Raw genomic sequence first — 18060 nt, 5'->3', positions numbered from 1 at the left:
TTCCAGACTAAATAGGAGACCAGAATCTTAGTTAAAACGAAAAGAGGTATGTCATGAAGCCTTCTTCAGTAAACTGTAGAGCAGTTATTATGATGTGCATTACTAGGTCATTACCATTGTGTTAGTTATACGTACATTTTATATTAAGCACTTACCATGTACCAGGCACAGTGATGACACCTTTCCTGACATTATCTATTTAAACCTAAAAAGAGCCCTGAGATGTAACGATTTCTCTTCAAATTTATAGATGGGAATATTAAAAGACATAATAGTTAATTTTTCCGAAGTCATAGATCCCTGCTCTTACCCACTGTAATTTGTCGCCTGTAATACAGAAATTCTGGCAAATGATCATCCGCCCTCTATTTGGACATTGGCAACTCACCACTTCCTAAAGTAGTCTATTTTAATTTAGAATAGCTCACAGTGCTAGAAAAAAAAAATTACCTGCTCTTTAATCAGTTACTCCTAATATTCCAGTTGGTCCTCATTTCCAACTTTTGGGGCTAACCATGTAGGAAATAATCCAATGACTCTTAAGTAGTAGAGACATCTTTTAAGTCTTTTCTTTTCCATTCTAAAAGTAGTTTCTTCAGCCATTCCTTATATGACCCAGATTACAGATTTTTACCGTCTTTGTTACCTTTCTCTTAGACTGTCAAACCCTCTATAGTGTGGCGGAGTAAGAACTGGTGTCGATATAACACATGTGAACGCTCATGTTACATTCTCAAGCCTTCTATTCAACTGAAATATCTCAGAACGTACAAGAGTAGTACTTGGTATTTCAGAAAATCTGGCTCCTGCCTCTTTGTCTGGTCTGAATTGTTATAATAACGAATGGCTCTATTCTGAGGAAGGACCACTTCTGCTGTTTTTACTGTGAAATCAGTGCCCATCACTGACACTTCTGCAGAATCATGGCCTGAGATCTCCTGTGTCATCGCAAAGACTTAAGGATTAAAGGTGAATGATGGGTTCCTCTGGGTTGCTTTGGCAAAGTTTTGTGCTCGCATAGAACGTTAATTGTTTCAATTTAACCTTTTGGCTCAAAACAAATAATTGCATGTTTGTATCTGACACTCGTATTTGTCAAATCCCAAAGCTGATGCAAACCTTAAATAAATCAACTTCTCTGCTTTTCCTCCAGATATCACACACAGCAAATATAGTCACTCCCGTTGTACTTTAAAAAGTCAGCTCCCTTATTATTTTACTCCTGGAGTTATTAGAAGATCCTCTTACTTCAAAACCCTGAGCTTGGAAGTGAATGTTAAATTCCTGTCTTACCATTTGATAGGTCTCTTCCTAGTGATCATCATGTAAGTTAAAGACTTTGCCATCTTGAAAAGCTTATTTGTCTTGTTCGAGGGAACAGTTAGGTCAGGATGCAGACCGTCCACCATGACTGTATTGATGAAGAGTTACATGCTGTAAATGTGTTACTCATGTTGGGAAAATGGAAGTTATCCTGCGTATTTCCTGAGACTTCTAAAGATTCTAGTGAAGTGTTCATCTCAGTCTTGCGTAAGGGAAACAAAGACCGGAGAATCCAGTACTTTATTCTGCCATACTAATTTGCGTATTTCATTGTTGGATTTGGGGAGCCCATCTTCAACATCTTTAGAGAATAAAAGAGACTTCAAATAATAAAACTTACCTGGAAGTCTTGGTAAACTTACCTGGCCCAGCTTGCTGGGCCCCACTCTGAATTTCTGGTTCAGAAGAGCTGGGTTGGAGTCCATGACTTTGCATTTCAAGTCAGTTCTCAGGTGATGCTGATGCTCTTATAGTCAGGGGACTATATATATATATATATATAGAGAGAGAGAGAGAGAGAGAGAGAGAGAGAGCGCGCGCGAGAGAGAGAGAGAGAGCACTTTATTTTTTTTTTTTCCATTATTTTACTTTTCAGTAATCTCTATGCCCAGTGTGGGGCTTAGACTCTCAACACCGAGATCAAGAGTTAGATGCTGTAATGGCTGAGCCAGCCAGGCACCCAAGAACATTTAAATGGATCCATCCCCTTGAGGGATTAAGGGTTCCTCCAGGTCCCTGACAGTAGGATTCATAACCTACTGATTATTGTGCTTCTCGGAATGTTTCCGTCTCTAAGTCAGAACACTGATTCAGTATCAAGCAAACAAAATAAATCCCAGAAACAATTAGGTTCATAGTGAGAGCGGTACCAGGGTTAAAGTTACTCAATTTGGCATATGGGGAACAAAGCAGGTGAAGTCCTTCGTTAGTCTTTAAAAATGTATTTTGAAATTTCTGTGTTTCTGTATATCATTCTTTTACAAGACGGATGGGGCATTGCCATTTGGGCATAGGTTTATTCAGAATCTTCAGAATCACAGGAGTGATTCGTGTTTCAAAAATAAATTTTTCTGAGTAAAGGAGGCATTTTAGGGCATTTCCTAAAAGCCAGGAAACAGATGCAAGGATCTGAGTTAAGGTTAATAACTCATTAGCTACGTTAACAGTTTGACACCTGTATTTGTGAATAATAATCTTAAAAACAATATATAGTGTTGTGACACCTTAATTCAGGGAACCATTAGTTCACTTGAGTGCTGGATATTTATTGATACATTCCTTAAATTTTAAGTGTCTGATCTTATTATGCAAGCTTCACTTTGTTAGGACTTCGTACTAATATTTTTCTTTTATTTTCTGTGTGTGTGTGTGTGTGTGTGTGTGTGTGAGAGAGAGAGAGAGAGAGAGAGAGAGAGAGAGAGAGAGAGGGATTGTATCACTTTTGAAATGGAATAGAGTAAGTTTTTAAAAATCTGGTAAGAAAATCTGTCCCTTTCCATAAGCAAGTTTTATACTTTACTGTGATTACTGCTAGATTTGATCTTTCTTCTCCCTTCTTACTGTGTTTCTACTTACCTTCTACTTTGTGGGTTTTCTGTTTTTTGCTCTCTTCTGACATTCCTTTTTGCCTGCCTGTTACTGAAAAATGGAGGTTTTTTTGTTTTTTTTAATACTTTTTGTTTTCCATTTTACCAGTTTAGAAGTTATTCATTCTTGGGGTGCCTGGGTGGCTCAGTCAATTAAACATCTGATGTTGGCTCAGGTCATGATTTCATGGTTTGTGGGTGTGAGCCCCGCATTGAGCTCTGTGCTGACAGCTTGGGGCCTGGAGCCTGCTTCAGATTATGTGTCTCCCTGTGTCTCTCTGCCCCTCCCCTGCTTGCACTCTGTCTGCCTGTCTGTGTGTGTGTGTCTCTCTCTCTCTCTCTAAAAAATAAATAAACATTTAAAAAATTTTAGAAGTTATTCATTCCCTTTAATTTCTTATAGTGGGCATCTTAAATATACATGCCTGACAACATATTTACTTAATATAAATTTTGATCCATATAAGGATCATTTTTATTTCAAATTTTTATTTCAATTGTAGTTAACATATAGTTTCATATTAGTTTTCAGGAGTTCATTACTTACATACAACACCCAGTGCTCATCATAACAAGTACCCTCCTTAGTATCCATCACCCATGTAGACCATCCCCCACCCACCTCCCCTCTAGCAACCCTGTTTGTTCTCTGTCATTTCAGAATCTCTTATGGTTTGCTTCATTTTTCCTCCTTCCCCTATGTTCATGTTCATCTGTTTTGTTTCTTAAATTCCACATATAAGTGAAATCATATGCTATTTGTCTTTCTCTGACTGACTTCTTTTGCTTAGTGATCTTGAGACACTGTAACTCCAAACTATCTTCTTTTTGGTAATTTCAGTCTATTATCTACTCTTTTTTTGTATTTAAATACCTCTTATGAAAAATAAATACCTCTTATAAGTTAGTCTTTATTAGTAATATTCTTTAAAAAAAAGATTTTTTTTAATTTTTAAGTAATTTCTACACCCGATGTGGGCCTCGAACTCATGACCCTGAGATCATGAGTTGCACGCTCCATTGACTGAGCCAGCCCCAGTGATAATAATCTTGTTTATACTTAATGCTTAGATTTATCCCAACTTTTACTGTTATCTTTACCCTTTGAACTGCCAGGCGTTGACAAAGGTCTGAGATTCTACCCTTCCTACAGGCGAACAAGATAGCCTGTGATTTCATCTGTGTCCCTGGGTCCCAGACATACAACTTTATGACTCATGGCAATAGTATACCTCGGAATAGCGATTCACTATTTTTCTGACGGTTTCCTTTGTTCTCCAAGTCCTACAGAGGCAAATCTCCTCTTCTCTGGTGTGGTTTAGGTGTGGGCTATGGATGGTTTTATTTGTCCTCCTTACCGATCTATGTAGTTATTTCACAGTATGTGAAAAATAGTGGAATTTAAGCAGTTTCCATTATGTTAAGGGACCTGAAAGTATTTTTTTTCTTTTTTAAGGGAATTTGTAGATATGTACTTTATCAAAGTCATCACTATTAGATTTTATCCTCCTTAATGTTAATTAATTGGTGGAAAGTATGGTGGATATTATTTACAAGAAGCCCTGAAGCAAAATTTTGGAAAATGGCCTAAAAAATTGCTGAGTATGTCATTCCTAGTGTAATAAAAATGCCTAATAGGAACTTTTGTTTTGCACTTTAATATGCCATGATGGAGTTGAACAACTAGTAGATAAACATCCGGATACCAATTTTAAACTATAGTTTTGTCTCAGGTTGAGTGATTGTCGATCCTTTGGTCTTGTTTTCCTCATCTGTGAAATAATTCTGCTCTTACTCTCACCATCACTAATGCTAAAACATTTAAAATGTTGCTAGGCAGAACTTGTGCTCGGCAGAATTACAGTTCCCTGAAGATTCCTCCTCCTAATCCGAGAGCCTGTGTGTGTGTGAACTCATATGGCGAAGGACCTTTGCACATGAGAGTCAGTTAAGAATTTGAAGTGAGGAAGATTATCCTGAATTAGCTGGGGGCCGGGCAATATCACAGGAATCCTTATGAGCTCAAGAGGGAGTCAGGTGATGTGTTAACAGAAGCAATCAGAATTATGCTGCATGAGAAAGACTTATCTGTGCATTGGTTGCTGGATTTGAAGATGGACGGAACCGTGAGCCAAAGGACACAGGCAGCCTCCGGAAGCCTGGAAAATCAGAGAAACAGATTCTCCTCTGGAGCTTCCACAAGCAATGAAGTCCTGCTGACAACTCTTTTGTGTCTGTAGTTGTGTTTTTAGATGAAGCATACTTGACATCTAATGTTACCAATACCTTGATTTTAGCCACGTAAGACCTGTTTTGCACCCCTGACCTCCAAAAGGTGTAATAAACTTGTGTTCCTCTAAGCCATTACATTTACTGTAGTTTGTTAAAGAAGCAATAGGAAACTAATATGCTACTTTAGTAGATCACTGGGATGATTTAAAAACATAATTGATAATGAGAAAGTGCTTTGTAAACTGAAGTATTATAAATGTTAATTATTATTAATAAAATTAAAGTGGGTTCTAACAACTCTAATTAGAAGGATGAGGTCTGTTGCAAACAAAATCTAGATTAGAAATGGGCTAGTGGGTCTTTGCCATTTTCATCAACTTTAATAGGGTTTCTCTCAAAGTGAATTAACAGAACCATTAAAAGCAATCCCTCTGGGACCAATCTGAAATTAATTTTTGAGCTTGATCTCCACAACATTCTCTAAGCCATAAATTAAAAGGAAGCAATAATTCTTCTCTGAGTCATGCATTTGCTTCAGTAAGAAGCCCACTGGTGCAGTGCACAATGGCCTGGGAATAAAACAACCTTGGCGGGTTGAAAGTGTTTAAGCTAAAGAAAAGTCTGTTATATATGCCATAGCCCCTTGTAGTGTAATCCTAACGATAGACTGATTATTTAAAAAATGTGCAGTCTGCGAATATATAGAGGAAACGTTTCCAGTAGTACTAAATGCAAGAAGGAACTGACTTTCTTCCGTCTTAACTGCCTCCTCCCTTCCCCTGGCCTCACCCTCTGCCACCAATCAGCCTTCATGAGGAAATACAATCACACCTTTTTTGGCAACAGACTATAAAACAATCCAATTGGTATAAATTGTTTGAAATTATTCCTTTTTAGCCCATGGTTTCTTCCTTTGCACCCCTGGGAATTATTTTACATTCAGCAACAATGATATTTCAAATTTAAGTCAACCTAGATGTTTGCTTGAAACAATTCGCATGCATAGCATGATGTAGAAAAATGATTAATTGACTACAATCATCACTGTTTAATTCACTTCTATATCCTCAACATTCCTAGTTCATCCTTGCAGTGATTTTCAAAAGCATGTCGATTATTGAAATTAAAACAAATTTGTCTGTTACAGAAATGACTTTGGTTTCAAACGGACTCTGATAAATCTGTCCAATCCAGCCCAAAGGGGGGAAAAAAAAACCCCGGACATTAAGAAGGATCTGGCTTATCTAGTGGATATTGTAGGGACACCTACTCCATAATTTCACTCAGGACCTTGAAAGAGAAAGTGTTCCTTCTGAGTTAATTGCTGCACAGAATTATTTTGATCTAGCAATCACACAGCAGAAGCCTCCCACGGAGCTCAAGCCATAAGAGTTGTGGGAATTGTAGTTTGTTACAAAAATAGAACAGCTGAGCATGCGCAGGAAGTTCTGCCTCCAGCAGTGCAAGAATGCCAGGGAAATATGGGTTTGATTTGTAAGGAATTCTTTTTGGGCTCAAACCTAACACGGGTAGGTGTGGCACGCCTCTGGGAGCACAGTTTGGACAGTACAGAAAACGGAGAGAATTTGGGTCTGCTTTGGTGTGTCAGTGTTCAGCTTCTTGGCCTTTGTCCAGTAGAACTACATTTGAATTGTATTTTTGCATTTGTAATCCTTGTCTTGAACTGCACCAGCTGCTGCAAAATGTAGACTGGCACCTGCCTGTGCTCGGCGTTGAACTTCCCCATCCAAGTCCTTGGACACCTTCTCTCAGAACCTGGAAAGAATTTGCTTGTGAAAAATCATAAATGTACTCAATCAGGCATATGAAAGTCAGGCATTTTAATTTATAAGTGCAGTTTGGAAATTTTAAGGGGATTTAATTAAGTTTTTAAATGAGGCTGGTTATTTTAGGAGGAATTTAGTTTTCGTAACTCGAGTTTATCAAACGCTAATCAAAGTTTCCTCCAAAAGTTGGTCTATTTTGTCTAACATTTATTATGTTTATAAATAGATGAGAAGATTTGAAAGTTGAATTTAGAGCAAAGTATGTTTCAAGTTTTTTTTTTAACTTTAATAAGGAAAAATAAAATTAAAACACAAATAAGTCTAAATAGCTCTTTTTATGTAAATAGGGAGCCTTGGGTAAAATTACTTTGACACCTTTGGCAATTCTCCCAACTGGCATATGTCTTTGAAAATGCCTAATTCCTTCTGCATTGCCATGGCGTCTCTTTGCATCATTGTTCAGCCTCGGGTGGACATCTTGAGAGTACTTTCTCCAAAACTCCATGAGCCCAGTGCTCTCCTGCTTGGGTGGTCCTTTGTAATAGATTTCTGAGGCTTTTTACGCAGTCGCCCCCTACTGGTCTGTCTGGAGGCCTTCCCAGGTGAACTCCCTGTTTCCCTTCCTCCCTACCCCAGTCCTCTTATTTTCCCAAAGACCCCTCTGTCTTTGAAACTCTACTCTTCCTCCTTACTCCCATCACACCCAGGCGCTAGCCTACTTTCTTTAGTCCTCTGTCCCTTGGTCAGCTTCGGTTACCTCTGGTTTTTTGGTTTGGAAATAGCAGGGGATTTAGATCCATGGGGAGTAGAGAATGAGATTAAGGAAGGCAAAACCTCTACGGGACAATAAGAATTTAAGTCCTTTATCAAGCTAAAAATATTCTTTGACTCTTCTCTGTGAATCAAGTTGTATTACAAATATAGTTCCCGTCCTAGCTTGATATCGACCTAGCTTCCAAATAGGGGAGCAGAATTATAGAACCTGGAAAATAAAGGGGGTGGGGAATGCAGTCCTGGAGCTTCTAGATAGAACACTCTTGTCCGGCATTGTAATAGAGTAAATGGCAATTTTTATTTACATTTTATTTCTGCATATCATTTCCAGTATTTGTCCAATCTGTCTCTCCCCATCAAGATGATGATCTCTTGACGAAGCCTGTTTTGTGTGTTTGCTTGAATCTTACCGTGGTAAGAACCCTTCACATGAGATCTACCTTTTTAACAAAATTTTAAGTGTACAATATATTGTTGAGTATGGACTAAGCCTTTTGTTTTGTTTACTTAATTTTCTTAGGGCAGTTTTGGGTTCATAGCAAATGTGAGGAGGTAAGTAATTTTCCCTCTATCCCACTGTGGTCCGTTTGTTACAACTGGTGAACCTACTCTGACGACATAATCATCCGATGTCCTTAGTTTACATTATGGTTCATTGATGGTGATATACATTCTTGGGTTTGGACAACTGTATAATTACATGTATCTACCATGATAGTATCATACAGAATAATTTCACCCATCTAAAAATTCTCTGTGCTTACGTATGGATTCCTCCCTCATCCGACCCCTGCCAACCCCTTCGATATTTGTCTCCATATATTGCCTTTTCCAAAGTGTCGTATGGTTGGAGCCAAACAGTATGTAGGTAGCCTTTTCAGATTGGCTTCCTTCACTTAGTATTATACATGACAGTTTCCTCCATGCCTTTGTATGGCTTTTTCAAGAAGATTAATAGGAATCCCTCTCATCACCAGGTGCTTGTGTTCTGGAATCGACATGTTCTCTTGTTCTTGATATGGCTCTATGCCCAAATTCTTCAGCCTCTGCTTACCTTTTTAGTTTCCCGGTTTGCCTTTCGATTTCCTCCTAACTGCAGCCCTGTCCCCGACCTTAAAATCATTAGCACTTTATCTCTAAAGCCCCAGCCTCAGGTTGATGGGCCATGTATCAAAAAGCCCAATAGTTGGGTACACCATGTCTGCCTCTAACAAATGAACCTACTAGACGGAGATACATGATCTGCCTGCGTGGTTAGTACATATATCTGTGGTCTTATTCCCACACTTGGACGATGCCTCCTGGAGAGAAGTATCAGCCCTGACTGAAATACAGGGTCCCCCATATCCTCGAACTTTATTATTTCAACTGCTGGTTTTATCCTTTGGGGGAAAGTCCTGCCACCTGGTTCATTTCCCCAGCTCCAGACCCTTCCATCCCCTGCTGTCATTACTCTTCCTGCTGCCCTGCTTGTGCTCCCAATGTGCAGAGAGCCCATGTGAGTTATAGCCGTGCATATCCGCAGTCCAATTATAATTGATGTTCACAGGCCTGTCCCTAAGTCACTCCAGGAGCGAAAGGTGCCTTCTAAATCATCAAGGAAAGAATAAATTATGTTCACTAAAATTTTATTGTTCCCATATTTTTTAGTCTTTGAAACCTGGTAATCCACATAGGAAATATGGTTAGCTCTGTAGTAATCAGCTTCATCAACTGTCCATTTTGAATAGCTTCAGATTTACTGCCTTCGGAAAGATCTCGATGATTGAATATCTCCTTCCACGTTGGGACATTTGACATCCCATATGCAGATTTCAGACAGAGGTTAGTATAGTGGGAAGATAATCTCTTGCACATGAGCCCTCAGCTCCTCGGTGGTTCATGCCAACAGTCTCGACTACCCGCTGGTTCTTTTGTTTCCGTCATTGACATTCATAGGTTACCTCCCTGATGATTCTTAATAATGAAATGTCCATATTGTGGCAGCCGGAGGTGCTCACTCCAGATCCCCTGTGTTACCTTACACTTGGTGCAGATAGTGGGGCTGTATGGCGGAGGAAAAGGTGAGTAGAGAGCATGAGTATCATTTCTGAGCCGATGCGCCTAAGGGCCAACGTACCATCTCCATTTTCTTGCTTCTCCTCCGTCAGGAAGAAGAGAATCCTTTCAGTGACTAAAGATGCCACATGTTGAGATGCAGACAGAGCCCACGCTGGAAAGCTGTCTGACGCTCTGAGTCACTCGACGGAAAGAGAGCAGAGTTGTAGACTTTTGAATCCAACTTTGCATGATGGGCAGTTTGGGAATATGTTTGATTCCACTGAAACAGCGGGGTTATTTGTCACTGTGGTGTAGCATTAGCTGGGCATGTAGGCAGTCCTTAGAACGAGAACGTTGGTCTCCCCTCATCCATCCATTTCCTTGCACGTGTCCTGGTTGTCACCAGAAACTAAACGTTTTGCAGAGATCAAATCTTGAGTATCCTGCTCTCCAAACACTATCCCCTGTCCTTCCATCTTGTGCTGATGTCTCAACTCCATGAACTCGTCCCAACCTTAGTTTCTGTTATGCCCTAACCCACTCTGTATCCTCATTTCCTTCCTTGCCCAGCTTATATTGTTTAGTCTACCACTAGGACAATTCCTGTGCACATAACTACAACTACTTTCTCTCTCTCTCTCTCTCTCTCTCTCTCTCTCTCTCTCTCTCTCTCTCTCGCTTCATGGCATAACCTCAGCCTAGGTTCATCGTGACTTAAAATTTCCAGTGGCGCCTGGGTGGCTCAGTCAGTGAAGCATCTGACTCTTGATTTCGGTTCAGGTCATGATCTCATGTTCCTGAGATCGAGCCCCACGTCGGGCTGTGTGCTCTCAACGTGAAGCCCGCTTGGGATTCTCTCTCTCTGCCCCTCCCCTGCTCACACACCCACTGTTTCAAAATTTTAAAAACGACAAAAAATTAACTCCAGTGTAGTTAACATATAGTCTTATATTAGATTCAGGTGTACAATATAATGATTCAACAATTCTGTACGTTACTCAGTGCTCATCCCGATAAGTATACTCTTAATCCCCTTCACCTATTTCACCCATCCCCTCACCAACCTCCCCTCTAATAACCATCAGCTTTTTCTCTGTAGTTGGTCTGGTTTTTGGTGGGTCTCTTTTTTCCTTTGTTTGATTGTTTTGTGTCTTAAATTCCACTTATGCATGAAATCATACAGTATTTATGTTTCTGACTTCCTTAACTTGATATTATCCTCTGTGGATCCATCCATGTTGTTGCAAATGCCAAGATTGCTTTTTTTATGGCTGAGTGATAGTCTATCGCGTTTTTTTCTTACGCCAATTCTTTATTCATTCATCTGTCAAAGGACACAAAGGCTGCTTCCATAATTTGACTATTGTAAATAATGCTGCACTAAACATAGGGGTGCATATATGTTTTGGAATTAGTGTTTTCATATTTATTGGGTAAATACTCAGGTGTGGAATTATGGGATCATATGGTAATTCCATTTTCAATTTTCTATGGAACTTCCACACTGTTCCACAACGGTGTACCAGTTTGCATTCCCACCAACAGTGCCCACAGTTTCCTTAGTCTCCACATCCTCACCAACACTTGCTTCTTTTGGTTTTTACTTGAGCCATTCTGACAGGTGTGAGGTGATCTCTCATTATAGTTTTGACTTGCCTTTCCCTGATGATAAGTGATGTTGAACATCTTTTCAAGTGTCTGTTGGCCATCTGTGTGTCGTCTTTGGAGAAATGTTCGTGTCTTCTGCACATTTTTAATTGGATTATTTGTTTTACTGTTGGATAAGTTGTTATACATTTTGTATACTACTCTTTATTGGATATGTCGTTTGCAAATATGGTTTCCCATTCAGTATGTTGTCTTTTAGTTTTGTTGATTATTTCCTTCACGGTACAGAAGCTTTTTATTTTGATGTAGTTCAAAGAGTTGTTTGTTGGTTTGTTTTTGTTTTTGTTTTTGCTTTTGCTTTTGCTTTTGCTTTTTGTTTTCCTTGCCTCAGGAGACACAGCTAGAAAAATGTTTTTCTAGCCAATGTCAGAGAATTTTACTGCCTGTGTTCCTTTCTAAGCTTTTTATAGTTTAGGTCTCACATTTAGGTCCTTAATCCATTTTGAGTTTACTGTATGGTAACTCAAGTGTAAGAAAGTGGTCTAGTTTCATTCTTTTACATGTAGCTGTCCAATTTTACCAATACCATTTGTTGAAGAGACAAGAACGTCTTGGATGTTCTTCGCTGCTTTGTTGAAGGTCAATTGACCATATAATCTTGGTTTCATTTCTGGGCTGTCTATTCTGTTCCATTAATCTTTATGTCTGTTTTTGAGCCAGTACCATACTGTTTTGATTATTTCAGCTTTGTAGTATATCTTGAAATCTGGGATTGTGATACACCTAGCATTATTGTTTTTCTAGGTGGCTTTAGCTATTTGGGGTCCATACAAATTTTAGGATTATTTGTTCTTGTTCCATGAAAAATGGTGTTGGTGTTTTGATAGGGATTGCGTTAAGTCTTTAGATTCCTTTGGATAGTATGGACATTTTAAAACTATTTGTTCCTCCAGGGGCACCTGGGTGCCTCAGTCAGTTGAGCATCCAACTCCTAATTTCGGCTCAGGTCATGATGTCAGTGTGAGTGCAAGCCCTGCATTGTGTGTGGGGAAGCGGGGAGAGGGTGGTTTCTGCGCTGATGGTGCTGGGCCTGCTTGGGATCCTCTCTCTCTCTGCCCCTTCAGTGTTTTTTCTCCCTTTATCAAAATAAATAAACGAACTTAAAAAAATTGTTCTTGGGTCGCCTTGGTGGCTCAGTCGTTGAGCGGCCGACTTTGGCTCAGGTCATGATCTCATGGCTTGTGAGTTCGAGCCCCATGTCGGGCTCTGTGCTGACAGCTCAGAGCCTGGAGCCTGCTTCGGATTCTGTGTGTCTCTCTCTCTGCCCCTCCCCCACTCATGCTGTCTCTCTCTGTCTCAGAAATGAATAAACATTAAAAAAAATTGTTCTTCAGTCCACGATCACAGCATTTCTTTCCACAGGTATTTTACTCCTTTTGGTGCAATTGTAATTGGGATTCTTAATTTCTCTTTCTGCTATTTCATTGTTAGTGTATAGAAATGCAAAGGATTTCTGTATATTGCTTTTGTGAATTTACTGAATTCATTTATCAGTTCTAGTAGTTTCTTTTTGGAGTCTTAAGTTTAAGTATCATGTAATCTGCAAATAGTGCAAGTTTTACCTCTTCCTTACCAATCTGGATGATTTTTATTTCTTTTGCTTGTCTGATTGCTGTGGCTACGACTTCCAGTGCTATGTTAAATAGAAGCGGTGAAAGTGGATATCCTTGTTTTGTTCCTGACTTACAGAAAAAATTCTCAGTTTTTCACCATTGAGCATGATGTTAGCTGTGGATTTTTCACATATGGCCTTTATTATGTTGAGGCATGTTCCCTCCAAACTTACTTTTTTGAGTGTTTTTATCATGAATGGATATTGTACTTTGTCTTGTGCTTGTTCTGTGTCTATTGATAAGATCAGATGGTTTTCGCCTTTTCTCTTGTTGATGTGAGGTATTTCATTGATTTGCAAATATTGAACCACTCCTGCATCTCAGGAGTAAATCCCGCTTGATTGCAGCCGGGTGCTTCCTCTGTGTTTTCCCCTGAGATGCTTTCATTGGTGGGTAGGCTGCAGTCGGACCACATGTCTGCCCCCAGCCAACTGCTGGGGCTGAAGGCGTACTGGGTATGCGGGGGTTATCTTCCCATTTCCCTGAGGCAGGATTCTCTTTGGAGTGGTGTTTTCCCCTTTGGGGCTGTTTTCCCAATGCTGTACTTGTGCCAGTGCTTTGGAAGGGCTCTGGACGATGGTGTATTGGATGGGGAAGTTCTACGGGAGAACAGGGGGGCAGCGCATTTGGTGCCAGCAAGGTCTGTGCTGTTCCACTGCTGGATGTATCCTGGAGCTGAGGCCTGGCTAGAGGGCGCAGGCCCACAGGAGACTGTGGAGGTGGGACAGGATGTTAGCAAGCTAGTTGGAAGGTGTTGGCACTGCATTGGTTCTGGCAGGCATCCATGTGTCTAGGCTATAGGGTGGCTGGGGGATGGGAGTCGTAGTGGTGGTGAGGGGTGATGGTGCCCGCTGGCTCTTTGGTTCTGGAGATGTCTTCTAGAGATCCCTGCCCCTTTCACACCCACCCTGAGACTAGTAAGTAAATCTCCCTGTAACCTAGGTGTTTTTCAGCTTCTTCTATGTAGTTCTCAGCAGGGCTTTTTGTTGTGCTGAGCCTTTACGGGTGGGGACTCAGCTTCCTATCACTGTGCAGCTCAGAATAAAGACCACTGATTTTTAAAGTTGCAGGTGTTAAGTCCCGCTGATGGTAAGAACTCGAGGAATTAGGCCCCTCTGGTTTTCAAAGCCAAATATTACGGGGATTCATCTTCCCCGTGCAGGTTCCCAGTGCCTGGGTTTACTGGTGTGAGGGTTTGTTTCTCCTCTCCGTGCCCATGGCATCCCTACCTCCCGCAGACCGTTGTGTGGGTGCATTTTGCTGTAGACCAGATCTCTGTCCTTTCTACCTTTTCGATGTGGCCTCTTCTCTACATTCAGCTGTAGAGAGTCTGTTTTGCCAGTCTTTGGGCCATTTTCTGGGTTATTAAGGCTGATATGGGTGTTATCTGGTTGTATCCATGGGCTAAGGTGCACCTAGGATCTTCCTACTCCGTCATCTTCCTCAGAAGTCTAACTCGGCCTTTCTTGAAACACACGTCTTTTTTATGTACCAGCAAATGGCCAAAGCTGGGGGGAAACCATGTAATTCTCTGGTCAGATTCTAATTTCTATTTCATTATTCCTATTATATTTTTCATGTGTGTTCACTCTCACATTATCTAAGGTGGACAGTTCATCTTATTCTCTATTCAATTTCCCATCACTTTTTTTCCCCTTGTCATTCTCAGCTGATGAGTTTGCCTCTTATTGAGAAGATGTGAGCAGTCTGAAAAGCGATTTTACGCACCTTCACTACCAAATCTACCAATCCACTTGCTTCGTCCACCTCTTCTGCTATTCCAACTGCTGCCTCAGGTGAACTGTCCTTGTTCCTAAAGCCAATCCCATTCGTTGCTCACTGGGTCCCTTTCTTTATGCTTCGGCAGGATTATTCATTTGTAATCCTCTCTGTTTTCTCTTAATTAAAAATTTCCCCTTCTTTACTTAGTCATCCCATCAGCATAAAAACATGCTCTGATATCATTTATCATGAAAGAAGGACTGAAAAACCTCAATAACCATATATGTTCCTGCAGCTCCTTTACCACTTCTCTGCTGCCCTCGATAGCTCAGCTCCTGACGGGTAGTCTACATGTCTCCTCTTCCCATTTCATCCTGAACTCCATCCCGTTAATATTTTATACAGATCATTCTAATGAATTCGTTCTTTTCAAGATCTCCTCCAGCCTCCACATTACCAAGTACAAGATCCAATCTTCATTTGCATCTTACTTTATCATTTGACATAGTTGGTCGATTCATCCACACTGAAATGATGTCTTCCCTTGATTCCAAGACCTCATTCTCTCAGTTCCTTCTGCCTCACTGTCATTTCCTTCTCCTCCTCTTTTCTCATCGTCTTGGCATGACATGGGGCTCAGTTTCCATGCCTTTTATCTTCTTTTACCTTCCCTGACTCCCTCGTCTCTTTTGATTCTGTGGTTTTAATACCTATCTCCCCTCCAGACATGGTATTTAAACTCCAGACAAGGTGCACTATTATGGAAAAACTCAATGTAAAGAGCACCACGTACTGTTGGATTTTATATTTGATTTTGATTTCATACCCTCACATGCAGGAAGACAACTTTTATCATCTAAGCTAGAAAGTGAATCCTTAAAATATTTTACCAATTCCATTTAAGTTTTTAAGTCATTTGAATATTCTGACAGATGAGGAGAAGCCAATTATACTCACAATTAATTCCAGAAGCGTTAAGATTGAACTTTGGTGAATTTGTTTCATTTCTTCCATAAGAGAGTAAGATCAAGTTAACTTTTTCTGGCAGTACTTTATATGCTAACTATTCATTTTTCTGTCTGAGTGTAGATAGGGGTCTCTTTGTCTTTTTTGCCAAACTTTCCTCACAGCTCTAGGGGAATGTATGCAAAGAGTGCAAAATACGTGAGTCAGTAGTGTGGAGACAGATTACAGTTAAGTAATTAAGTTGCTATTTAAGTAATTAAGGCTGCGTACAGGACATGAGGTTTAAAACTTGGTTTCTTAAATATAAATTTTAATCCTTTTGCGTTAGATCCTACTCTGCAATGGTATATTAAACTTTGTTTACTGGCTTCTCATGGAAAAACTTGTGTGAACAGAGAAAAATCATTCAAAATTGTAACAGCCTTGAAAATCACAAAGTATGGTCAATAGTTGTCCAGAACCGTGGTGATATTTGTAGTAGCCACGTTTGAATGGGGCTCTTGTAAACGGGCGTAATGGGAAGAGCTCTGGACTAGAAATCATGGTACCTATCACCGAATAGTGGCTTTCGACGAATTACTTCTCTGTGGGTACTAGCTGCCTTACCTGAAAAATAATGAGGGTGAACTCAGTGGTTTGTAAGAGTCCATTTGGGGACTTATATCTGATTGACGAGTTTTTTTCTGTTGTTGTTTTTTCCTGTATCTTCAAGAAAATTGAAGAAATTGAAAGGGAATTTGTGCCTTTCTTTTTTGTGCGTGTTATAAATTTTGCAGGCTTGGGCTTAGGAGTTCCTCTACTTATGGTGAAAGCAAATCCTGTCTTTATATTCCCTGAAGTGGAGTCCATGTTTTCTCTGTCTAGTGCCCTTCTCACTTTACAGGGAAGTACAATCCTCCCTTTTGCAAATTGCTCATTCTCCTTCCCTAACCATGTAATTCTCTTGATTCTTCAGTAATCTTGAATAATTCATTTCCTCCTTCAAAATGATGATGAAATCCAACTGCTCCAACCCTAGATGACTTTTCTCCTGCTCATGCGTGATTGGTTGCAGAGTCAGGCATGTGACCAAACTGGGGCATCAACATTTTTCCTAGAATTGTTAAGCTAGAGGTGAAGGCAAAAAGGCTTTTCCTCACATGTGATGAAGTTGGGAAACAGGAAGCAGGTGGCTTCACCTTCTCTTGTCCCCTGCTCTGTAGAGAAAGTTGGTCTTAGAGCACAGTGTGATGCAATGAGAAGCCAAGGGAAGGGACCAGAGTGATGGCCTTACATATTATTTGAACTTGGCCAGCTGAATTACTCTGCTTCCTACAGTTAAAAGAGCCTTCCAAGAATTCTACTTTTTGCTTAAGTTAGAGTTTAGGTTTCTGTCTTTTGCAACCAAGATTAATTACTGACTTTGAATTTCATAGCCAGTCTGTTGTGGAAATTTGTGGTGGAAGAAATAGTCTTTGTTCTTTCTTTTCTCTAACCTCCCACACACCTTTTTAAGCTGTCAAAATAATTGAGGACATATGGAAGGATTCTGCTGTAAATTAGTATCAATCCTTCAAAAATGGCTTACTATTGTTCTTGTCCATTCTATGCCTTTTCTCTCTTCTTCTGGTAATAGTCCCTGGCCCCAGGAATGAGGCTTTGACTCAAGATGCCATAATTACTTTTTTTTTTTCTTTTTTTTTATGGCACGGTGATTAGTTCAAGATGCGAGCATATAGCCCAAGCCGTACCAACGAGTGCCTTTCTTTGGATGTTTTCGAATTAGACCAGAAGACATGCCTCTTAGACTCTTGGACCATAGAAGTACTATCATATTGGTCTGATATGTCCATGGCTGTGTCGTCCACACACAGGATTGAAAAACTGCGTCCTTAGTGGGAGAGAATTAAGTTGATTGGCAGAAGAGACAAAACATTTGGAAAGAGTCTCCATGCTGTGGAGCTTCTGGTTCCACTCGTCACCAGCTCAAGGCCCACCGCCACAGCCGTGTTCTTCGGTAGCAGATGCTGAGATGGGGTTTGGCATTCTGGGCAGTTTTAGGGATCGGTGCCCATGGATCATACACTGGGAAGTGGGTTGTACATGTTGTCTTGCAGGGGAGGAGTCTTGGCATTGTCTTCAGTGAAGGGAAGAGTGCCAGCTCTTAGTAGGGGTGCGTGGGCTCCTTCTATGGGTTCCAAAGATGCAGAATGCTCTGGGGTTCAAAACTTTGAGGGGCCTTTGCCCTGGTGATACCCTCCCACATGAAAGTGCCCCGACCAGGTCTTGAGCCTCATGTGACAGCTTGCCTTGGTTATCTTCCCTCTCTGGAGTCTGATCATTCTGACTATTAAGCCAGAGTCAAAATCC

General features: G+C 40.4%; 1 long non-coding RNA gene across 2 annotated transcripts in view; it reads left to right on the top strand.

Moving 5' to 3' along the window:
- The first annotated feature begins 1897 nt into the window (after positions 1 to 1897).
- Positions 1898 to 18060, top strand: part of LOC147580699 (uncharacterized) — a 47542-nt gene continuing 31379 nt past the window's right edge. Inside the window, exons 1-2 of one of the 2 annotated variants that reach the window (XR_015251022.1) lie at positions 1898 to 6670; positions 8034 to 8116. This is a non-coding gene — a long non-coding RNA (uncharacterized LOC147580699). The remainder of the gene's footprint in view (positions 6671 to 8033; positions 8117 to 18060) is intronic. The other variant, XR_015251024.1, reaches the window with a different exon arrangement.

Source organism: Puma concolor, chromosome B2 (assembly GCF_028749965.1).
Source record: "Puma concolor isolate L17-30 chromosome B2, mPumCon1.1.hap2, whole genome shotgun sequence".
Lineage (NCBI taxonomy): Eukaryota > Metazoa > Chordata > Mammalia > Carnivora > Felidae > Puma > Puma concolor.
Note: the sequence above shows the minus strand (reverse complement) of the source record. Positions and strands in the feature narration are given on the sequence as shown.